Here is a 10,000-nt window from a genome sequence, read left to right as displayed (position 1 = left end):
TGATAATTTTATCATGAAACATTAAAAGAACGTTGGAGTTTCGTTGGGTTTTAAAAATATGTTTAAAATAACGATCTACAGTTTCTGAATTGATTGCAAAATAAAAAAGTGAAAGAGACAAAGTCGCATGTCATAAAATTTTAAAATTCATTTCCAAATATGGACATGTTACCAACTGTAAATGAAGGCATAAATAATAACATGGACCCTCTATTGTTTTCTTTCTACTTAAGGCGCAAGGCCCGAAATTTTGGGGGAGGGGGCCAGTCAATTAGATCGACCCAGTACGCAACTGTTACTTAATTTATCGACGCCGAAAGGATGAAAGGCAAAGTCAACCTCTACGGAATTTGAACTCAGAACATAAAGACAGACGAAATACCGTTAAGCATTTCGCCCGGCGTGCTAACGTTTCTTATTCCTTTATTGCGCACACGGGGCTAAACAGAGGGGACAAACAAGGACAGACAAAGGGATTAAGTCGATTATATCGACCCTAGTGCGTAACTGGTACTTAATTTATCGACCCCGAAAGAATGAAAGGCAAAGTCGACCTCGGCGGAATTTGAACTCAGAACGTAACTGCAGACGAAATACCGCTAAGCTTTCCACCCGGCGAACTAACATTTCTGCCAGATCACCATATGCCCGTGTAATAATAATAATAATAATAATAATAATAATAATAATAATAATAATAATAATAATAATAATAATAATAATAATAATAATTTCCAAAAAATTCATGTTGTTTCTTGAGAGAGTCATTACGCCAGTAATAATAAGACACGCACTGGTTCAATATCACTTCTTTATTTTTAGACAACAGATTAAAGATATAAGCAAATAACTAATCGATTGTTTGCTTAAAGTGCTGGTTAAACAATTGGTTAAATATTTAACCAAATAATTAACAATAAAAGAGTTATATTCAACCAGTGCATGTGTTATTATTAGCGTAATGTTATTATTAGCGTATTGCCAGACAGTGAGACTGAACTCGGAACCATGTGATTGGGAAACAAGATTCTTACCGCACAGCCACGCCTGTTCAATAAACCGATTAAATTTCTACAATGTACAAATTATTTTAACAATATTTTAAATGCATTTCTTAATAGTGTTTAATTCTAAATATATAATGAAGTGAAGTAGCAGCAGGGCGTGTGTTTACTATTGGCCTCATGACTCTCCGAGACATACAATTTATGTTGTATGCAAGTTCGCAATCAAGAATCCTTCAAACCAAATATAAGAACAAATTCTTGTAAATTCTGGCAATAAAAAGATAAAAACGGAAGATTACTGGATATTGTTTATGCTCCTTCATATTGAGTGGAGAGAAGGATCAGTGTCATGTCGCAATTGTTAATGAGTTGTTGATTGTTAATCAAGCAGTTAAATACATTTGGAGTAATTGAAAGCGGAGGCATGTCATTGAATTCCATTAGAAGGAGGTGAACTTTTACAAATATCTGAGAGCAAGTGCCAAAAGAAACAAACAAAAGAAAAGCGAAAAAGACACGAAAACAAAACAAAAAAAAAAGAAAGAAACAAAACGTTAAGAACCAGTGTTCCAAAACAAAATTTAAACACACAGAAGCGAATTATCTGAAGAGTATATGGATATGAACTTCACAGAATATAACATTATTCGACAGAAGAAAAAAGATTAAATATGATAATTAATGTATGTGATATAAACGTATGAATAAATAATTAAATAAATAAATATATGAATGAATAAATAACTATCTAAATAAGTGAATAAGTTAATTAAATCAAACCTTTACTGGAAAACTCTATTTTCGAATCAATACTACGTGTAAGCCGTTAGAAGATTGCATACGTTAAGTTTGCTAGTCACGAATCATCCATCATATATGACATGGTAAATGAAATAACATACAATAAAATACATCTACAAGAATTCATTTCTTTATGCTTTTTTTCTGTTTTTTTTTTTTACTTTTTGGTGGAACGTATTAACATATTATCACAGTATAACATGCATTATTAATACAAAAATGTTATGATTGCATTGCATATGTAATACAGAATATAATAATAACTCATAGCACATAATCTTATTGAAATTCCTTTACCCCAAAACTATATCACATTTGCACATTCATAAGTACACAGGCACATATATATTTACACATATATACACACACATGTATATACATATACACACATTATATATATATATATATACACACATATATATATATGTACATATATATTTATAGACACATATATATGTATGTACGTATGTATATATATGTATATATACATATATATGTATATACATATATGTATATATATATTATATATATATGTATATATACATATATATATACATATATATATATATATATATATATATATATATATATATATATGTACACAAATGTATATATGTATGTGTATAAGTATGCATATATATGTATATATATATATATATATATATATATATATATATACACATAAATGCATACATACACACAAATATACGTTATCTGTTCAAAACGATGCACTTTAAATGTTCATAGGAAAGAGAAGGTACGTAAACCGAATTAAAGGTAGCATGTATCACCTTTTTCCCCTTCCTTTCCTCTTTCGATGGCTATCCGGAACATTCGTTAATGTTTGTTTCTACCCCCCTAAAAATCCTTGGACGGACGCTTTAAACGTGTCAAGATACTTATACAATAAATAAATAAATAAATAAATAAATAAATAAAGAACTTCAATGGTTAAAAACGAAAGTAAAAAAAGAGACTTTGTTTTGATCTAGATACCGATGCTAATCTGGAGGAAGATGAACTCATAGAATTTTCCAGTCACGAATTATTTATCAGAGGCGATATTGAAGAATGGAATAAGGTGCGTTTACATGTCTTTGGTGTTTACATCACTGCTATTATTAACGGTAAAGCGTAAAATATCATAATTGATTTGCATACCTAATATGAATTCGTGGAAAACTTGTAACTTATGAAACATTTTCGAAATGCTTCTGTAAACATATTAAAAATTCAACGGTTTTACCAAATGTTCTGTCATGGCCGACACAGACACGTTCGTTTAATATCCATGATGGTTATAGTTAAAGAAAATAGACAAGATACATGAAACATATTTCTCTCTCTCTCTCTCTCTCTTCCTCCTTCTGTTTCTTTTTCTCTGTGTACGTGTGTACGTGTGTGTGTGTGTGTGTGTGTGCGTGAGCACATTTTCATGACATTTTCTATTGCTCGCTAATACATAGTTTTACGCTTGTAAGTTCAACATCTTTCACAGCCCACATATCAAATGTCTTTATATTTCTCCCCATCTCACTCTCTCTCGAATATTCTTTCTTTGACAGTATATTCCACATTATTTATTTATTTTAATTTCAATTTACATTAAGACGGGAAGCAGTTAGAGTCGTTAACTGACTCAGCGGCATTTCGTCCGTCTTTACGTTCTGAGTTCAAATTCTGCCAATGTCGACTTTGCAATTCATCTTTCGAGAATCGATAAAATAAGTACGACTGGAGTACTGGGTTTCATGTAACCGACTTACCCGCTTCCCTACTTCCCCGAAATTGCTGGAATTGTGCCAAAATTTGAATCTGAATTACATTATAACATCATTCCAAAGCTTACGTACTTGCGGCGAGTTATGGCAGTTCCTGGCAGTTCGTTGGATAAAATGCCTTATTCTATTAGTTCTGAATCGCTGCGCTTTGAGATCAAATCTGGTTGAGGTGAATTTGGTGGACGGAAACTGAAAGAAGCTCATCGTATATACATTTTATATCAAATTATATTTGTGTGTGTGTGTGAAAAGTGTATGTTGTATCTTTGTCTTCGTGTTCGTTTCACAATACAGCTTGACCACAGATTTACGTTTGTCTGCTTCCTCGTAACAAAGCTGATCGGCAAAACAAAATAAGCATGGCCACAATCAAATTACTCAGAAGGTAAGAAGAAAAATAGAATACGTTGTCTAAAAGACAAGGTTGAATATATATCACTGCATCCAATGTAATTCATTCGTAATAATTTCAAGCCATAACGCGGCGTTATGGCCGATTTGTCAGCACGCCGAGCAAACAGCTTAGAAAACTTTCGTCCATGTTTACGTTCTAAGTTCAAACACCAGCGAGGTTGGCTTTGCCTTTCATCCTTCGGAGTCGGTAAAATAAATACCAGATTAATACTTGGCTCTCTCGAAATTGCTGGATGTGTGCCAAAATTTGAAACCGTTATTATTGTGGGTAGAAGAACATGATGTTAAGCGAACCATATTTACGTATATACACATATATACATAAATATATGCATCTACTTGTAGACAAATATACACATACAATATAAACATTGTTTTACGATGTGTACCAAACGATTAATCAAAAACTCTTTACGAATGAATTAAACATGGAATGTTTTATATTTGATGTAATGTCAGATCGAGAGCTGGGACGTAATACGTCTGGAAACAGACTATCGAAACTGTACTTCCATTAATAAGACGACGGGGCGAAATTTCAGAGAGATTTCATTGCTATTTCTAGAAAGAGATTTTTGCTCTTTGTTTTCTTCACTGCTGAAATTTTTTTGTGATGGCTGCCGTTTAAAAATATCTGACAATCCTTGTCTGGTATAATTTCTAAATTCTAAATATGATTGATAACCTACCAATACTTTAACCGTCAACTGTGTCTCTTCGTTTCTTCTTTTTTTTTTTCATGTAAGGAAGTGTTTTTTAAATATAGTTTATTTTCTCTAACTTCCTGGAAGCCATATTCGAATGGAAAGTACATTTTGTTTTGAACGAACAACTTGATTCCTTTCCATACATAACATTATTCCGTTGTTCATTCATTCGTTCATTCTCTCTTTTCCTCTATTTGATTCTTTGTCCGTTTATCGTTAGCATATCATTAGCACTATCGTTAGCATGTCGGATGAAATACTTAGCGGCATTTCGTCCGTCTTTGCGTTCTGAGTTCAAATTCCGCCGTGGTCGACTTTGTCTTTCATCTCCGAAATTTCAGGCCTTGTGTCTTTAGTAGAAAGGATTATTATCATTATTATTCCAAAGCAGTTACATTTCTGGCCTTGTGCCTAAAAAAAAAAAAACATACACATTATTAATCGTTCAAAATAATGTTATCTTTTCTCTTAACGATATTATTTCCTTTTGGTTGAGAAGTATACGTACTCTCTTGAGGAAATAAATTTGTTTTCTTTTATCATCGTTTATTCATCAACCATAAAAACGTTGATTCTTTTAGTTCGAATCGATGATGGTGTTTCTAGTGAATGTAATTACGTTAGCTTTCGAGTGAAAAAAGAAACTTTTTGTTCGGAAACTGAAGAATTTTTTCTCTCTGAAAACGGAAAGCAGTAAGAAAAGAAATTTAATTTGTACCTGTTTGTCTAGACGGTTCACATTAATAAATATTAAATAGATTTTCAAACGAAGATTCACCTGGTAAGAATCCACAATGCTGAAAGCAAAGTGAAACACAACTTACTCAACCAGAACAAGAAATAATAAATGATAAATAACATCAAAAATAATAATCACAACCGCAGTAACAAGAAAGAAAAAACAGCAATAATAATAATAATAATAATAATAATAATAATAATAATAATAATAATAATAGCAATAATTCTTTTTTAGTGGAAGAACAAGGCCTCAGATTTGGGGGAAGGGATTAAGTCGATTACATCGACTCCAGTGCATAACTGGTACTAATTTTTTCGACCCCGAAAGGATGAAAGGCAAAATAAACCTCAGCAGAATTTGAACTCAGAACGTAACTGCAGACGAAATACCACTAAAAATTTTTCCCGCCGTGCTAACGATTCTGCCAGCTCGCCACCTTAATAATAATAATAATAATAATAATAATAATAATAATAATAATAATAATAATAATAATAATAATAATAATAATAATAATAATAATAATAATAATAATAATAATAATAATAATAATAATAATAATAATAATAATAATAATAATAATAATAATATTGTAGGCACAAGGCCTGAAATTTGGGAGAGGAGGTAATACGATTACATCGACCCCAGGACTCGGATGGTACTTATTTTATCGACCCCGAAATGATAAAACGCAAAGTAGACCTCGGCAGCGTTTGAACGAGGAACGTAAAGTCGGACGAAATGTCGCCAAGCATATTCTGCCAACTTTTATAACATTAAAACAAACATAAGAAAGAAAGAAAGAGAGAGAGAGACAGAGACAGAGAGAAGAGACAAAGAGAGACAAAGACAGAAGAGAGAGAGAGAGAGAGAGTGAGAAATGGTATAAAATGCGTGTGTGTGTGTGTTTGTGTGTATGTGTGTGAAGGGGAGAGATAGAAAATATGAGAAACGCTACAAAAAATAGTAGCTGTGTGCCAAATACAGTTGACAGTTTGCCATCAATTTAAGTAGACAGAATGAGAAAAATCCGAGTTGCTCTGAGTTACAATTTTGCTTCCATGTCAATTTTGGTGATAAATTGATAGAATGAAGTTTAACTCAGAAGTGTAATGTCGGTGAAAGCGAGTCAAAAAAAATGGAAGAATTATATCGCTCAATATCACATGATCTGTATAACATGTCTGTTCAGTTCAGATAATTTCAGATAAGATCAGAAGAGATTATCAATTGGAAAGTTCATAGAAGACATCGATAATTTGATTTGTAGTGAGAGGTGAAGAAGGATGTAGGGTTTCGTGTTTTTGTTCTTCGGCTGAAAGTGTACGAAAATAGAATGGCGGGTCGCTGGTCAGACTTCGTGGTGGTTGTGAGTCAATTGTTTGGGATCTAGGAGGTAAATAAATAGTGAATTAATATTCTCTTTTCCCTTCTATTATAGGGCTATTACGGGCCAGTCGAGTATATCGATCCCATTGTTCAACTGGTACTTATTTTATCGACCCCGAAATGATGATAAGCTAAGTCAAACTCGTTGGAGTCTAAACTCAGAACGTAAAACTGGAAAAAGTGCTACTAAACCTTTTGACCGGCGTGCTTACCATCGTGCCACTTTGCCGCCTTTGATTAGGGAATTAAAGTTAAAAGAATGATATAGAGGGTTGTCTTTGTGGACCGAGATGTTTAGACGAAGAAGAAAGCAACGTAAGAGGAACAGAAATCTAAGGTGCAAAGTAAGAGACAAGGAAAGAAGAAATATAGGAATTTGGGTGGCCGAAGGAACAATATTTCAAACGAGCCCCCCCCCCCCCCCCCCAAAAAAAACCCCAACAAATTTACTGTCTGTATAAAGAGGAGACTTTGTGTTTCTATACACATCTATCTATCTATCTATCTATCTATCCATCTGCCTATCTCACTATCTATCTGTCTGTCTGTCTTTCTGTCTGTATACACACACACGCACACATACACACACACACGCACATAAACATATATATATATATATATATATATATATATATATATATATATATATATATATATATATATATATATATATATATATATATATATATATATATATATATATACATATATATGCCTAAGAGAATACGTACAAACATGAATATCCGAATACATACGCGTTGTATAGTATTTGAGTTCGCCATATTGGTCTATGTATTCATACTGGAGACTGTGTATGCATACATACGTCATAGTCTTGTGACCACTGAAGCGCTGAGCCACACAATCCTGGCTCGTTGACCAACTTCTTCTATGATACTCCATTCAGACTCACGCTTTAAGACCATCAATTCCATGCTTATAGATACGGACATTTGCTACATAATAGCTACACACATTTTCAAAATATATAGTGACATAAAAACTGACTGACATATCATATTTATTTGATAGATCTTCACAAAGTTGTCTAATATATACAAACATCAAATTGTTCAACTAATGAATATAATAGTGATGATAATATACAGAGAGTTATGTTCGTTGCCTGATATGCAGGAGACTATCAACTGAAATCAAACGAGAGCAGCCATAGTAAATATAATGTCTATCGCATCAAAGCTTTGCGCACTTGAACTTCGTCGCTGACTCATTCACCTACTTGACACGAAGTTGGAATAAAGTTCGCAATTTCACAAGTACTTTATATACATACGTACCTACAAACACAAACACACACACACATATATACATACACATACATACACACACATACACACAAACGTGCCTTCACACACACACATATATATAAACACCTAAATATATATGCAGATATATATATATATACATATATATGCATATATACATATATACCAAGATATACATATATATATATATATATATATATATATATATATATATATATATATATATATATATATATATATATATATATATATATATACATATGTGTATAAATATATAATTATAAAACATATGTATATCATATATCATATATGTATATCATATATCATATATGTATATACCCATGTATTTTAGCATATATTTGAAAATATATGCACATACGAGCATGTAGACATGCTTATATATAAATATATATATACATATCTATATATATATGTATATAAACACAGACACACTGTAATTTGCGTATTGTTATGTGTGAGTTTTGTATGTATGTAATTAATTAGATGACACATTACACGTATACGCACATTCCAGCGTAGGCAGACTTGTCCTTATGTGTGCATATATTAATGGAAATGTGTTAAAGCAGTTTCCCATATATTAATATATTCTTTTCTACACTAGGCATGAGGTCCGAAACTTTGGGGGACGGTGTCAAGTTGATTAGATCGACTCCAGTACGCAACTGGTGCTTAATTTATCGACCCCGAAATGATGAAAGGCAAAGTCGACCTCGGCGGAATTCGAACTCACAACGTAAAGACAGATGCAATAACGTTAAGCATTTCGCCTGGCGTGCTAGCGTTTCTACTAGCTCGCCGCCTTCATATATTAATATATCATAATCATCGAAGGAGATTGCTTTTAGAATTTATTTTAGCGACTAGGATAAGCCAGTGCATGGTATGTATCCTTTCTATCTATCTATCTATCTATCTATCTATCTAGACATATCAGGAAACTCTCAAGGGAGCCGAACAACGAAAGGTCTTCAGAAATGAAATCCCTCTCAGAAGTGTTTGGGTTCTTAAATTCTTAGATTCCGAGGCGGCTGGGCCACATCCAGATCATTGCCACTGTGTACCCTTCTACTGTTACGTTTTGGCCAATTTATTGATCATAACGATCGTTTCGACGCTCTGCATTTCTCCCTCGCCGGTGAGAAACCATACAATGAATTTTGAATTATCTTACGGTGCAGAAGCAATTACGCACAAACAAAAATATATGGGCAAGTGTCTGTATGTGTGTGTGTGTGTTTGTGTTTATGTGTGTGCGTGTGTGTTTGTGGCGGGGATTCTGTGTTTCTGTGTATCGCTTTTAATAACCAGAGGTCAGAGCTTGACTCAAGTAGCATGCATTGTACGCATTGTAATTAATAAACACAAAGGCATGCGCATATACCTACGAGTATAAAGTTGGAGCAAAGCATTACTTAATTGGATGTGAGAATAGAGAAAGTTTCAAGTTTTATAACACAGTAAAATGGAAAAAACATCGAATGACTGACATTACGCCAGCAGTTAGTTGGAATAAGCAGTTTTATGAGGGATTCAAAATCTTAAAAATAACAATAATGAGAAAAGAAACCAGCAAATTTAGTAGATTGGAACTTTGCAACAATATAGGAATAGAAAACATTGTATATCTATCTATCTATCTATCTATCTATCTATCTATCTATCTATTTATCTATCTATCTATCTATCTATCTACACACACACACACACACACACACACACATATATATGCCTCCCTCTCTCCCTCTCTCTCTCTCTCTCTCTCTCTCTCTCTCTCTATATATATATATATATATATATATATATATATATATATATATATCCGTCTCGCGAGATTCCAGCTTTTTTTTAA

The sequence above is a fragment of the Octopus bimaculoides genome, chromosome 20 (genome assembly GCF_046866305.1).
Source record: "Octopus bimaculoides isolate indiv1 chromosome 20, ASM4686630v1, whole genome shotgun sequence".
NCBI classification, from domain to species: domain Eukaryota; kingdom Metazoa; phylum Mollusca; class Cephalopoda; order Octopoda; family Octopodidae; genus Octopus; species Octopus bimaculoides.
Note: the sequence above shows the minus strand (reverse complement) of the source record.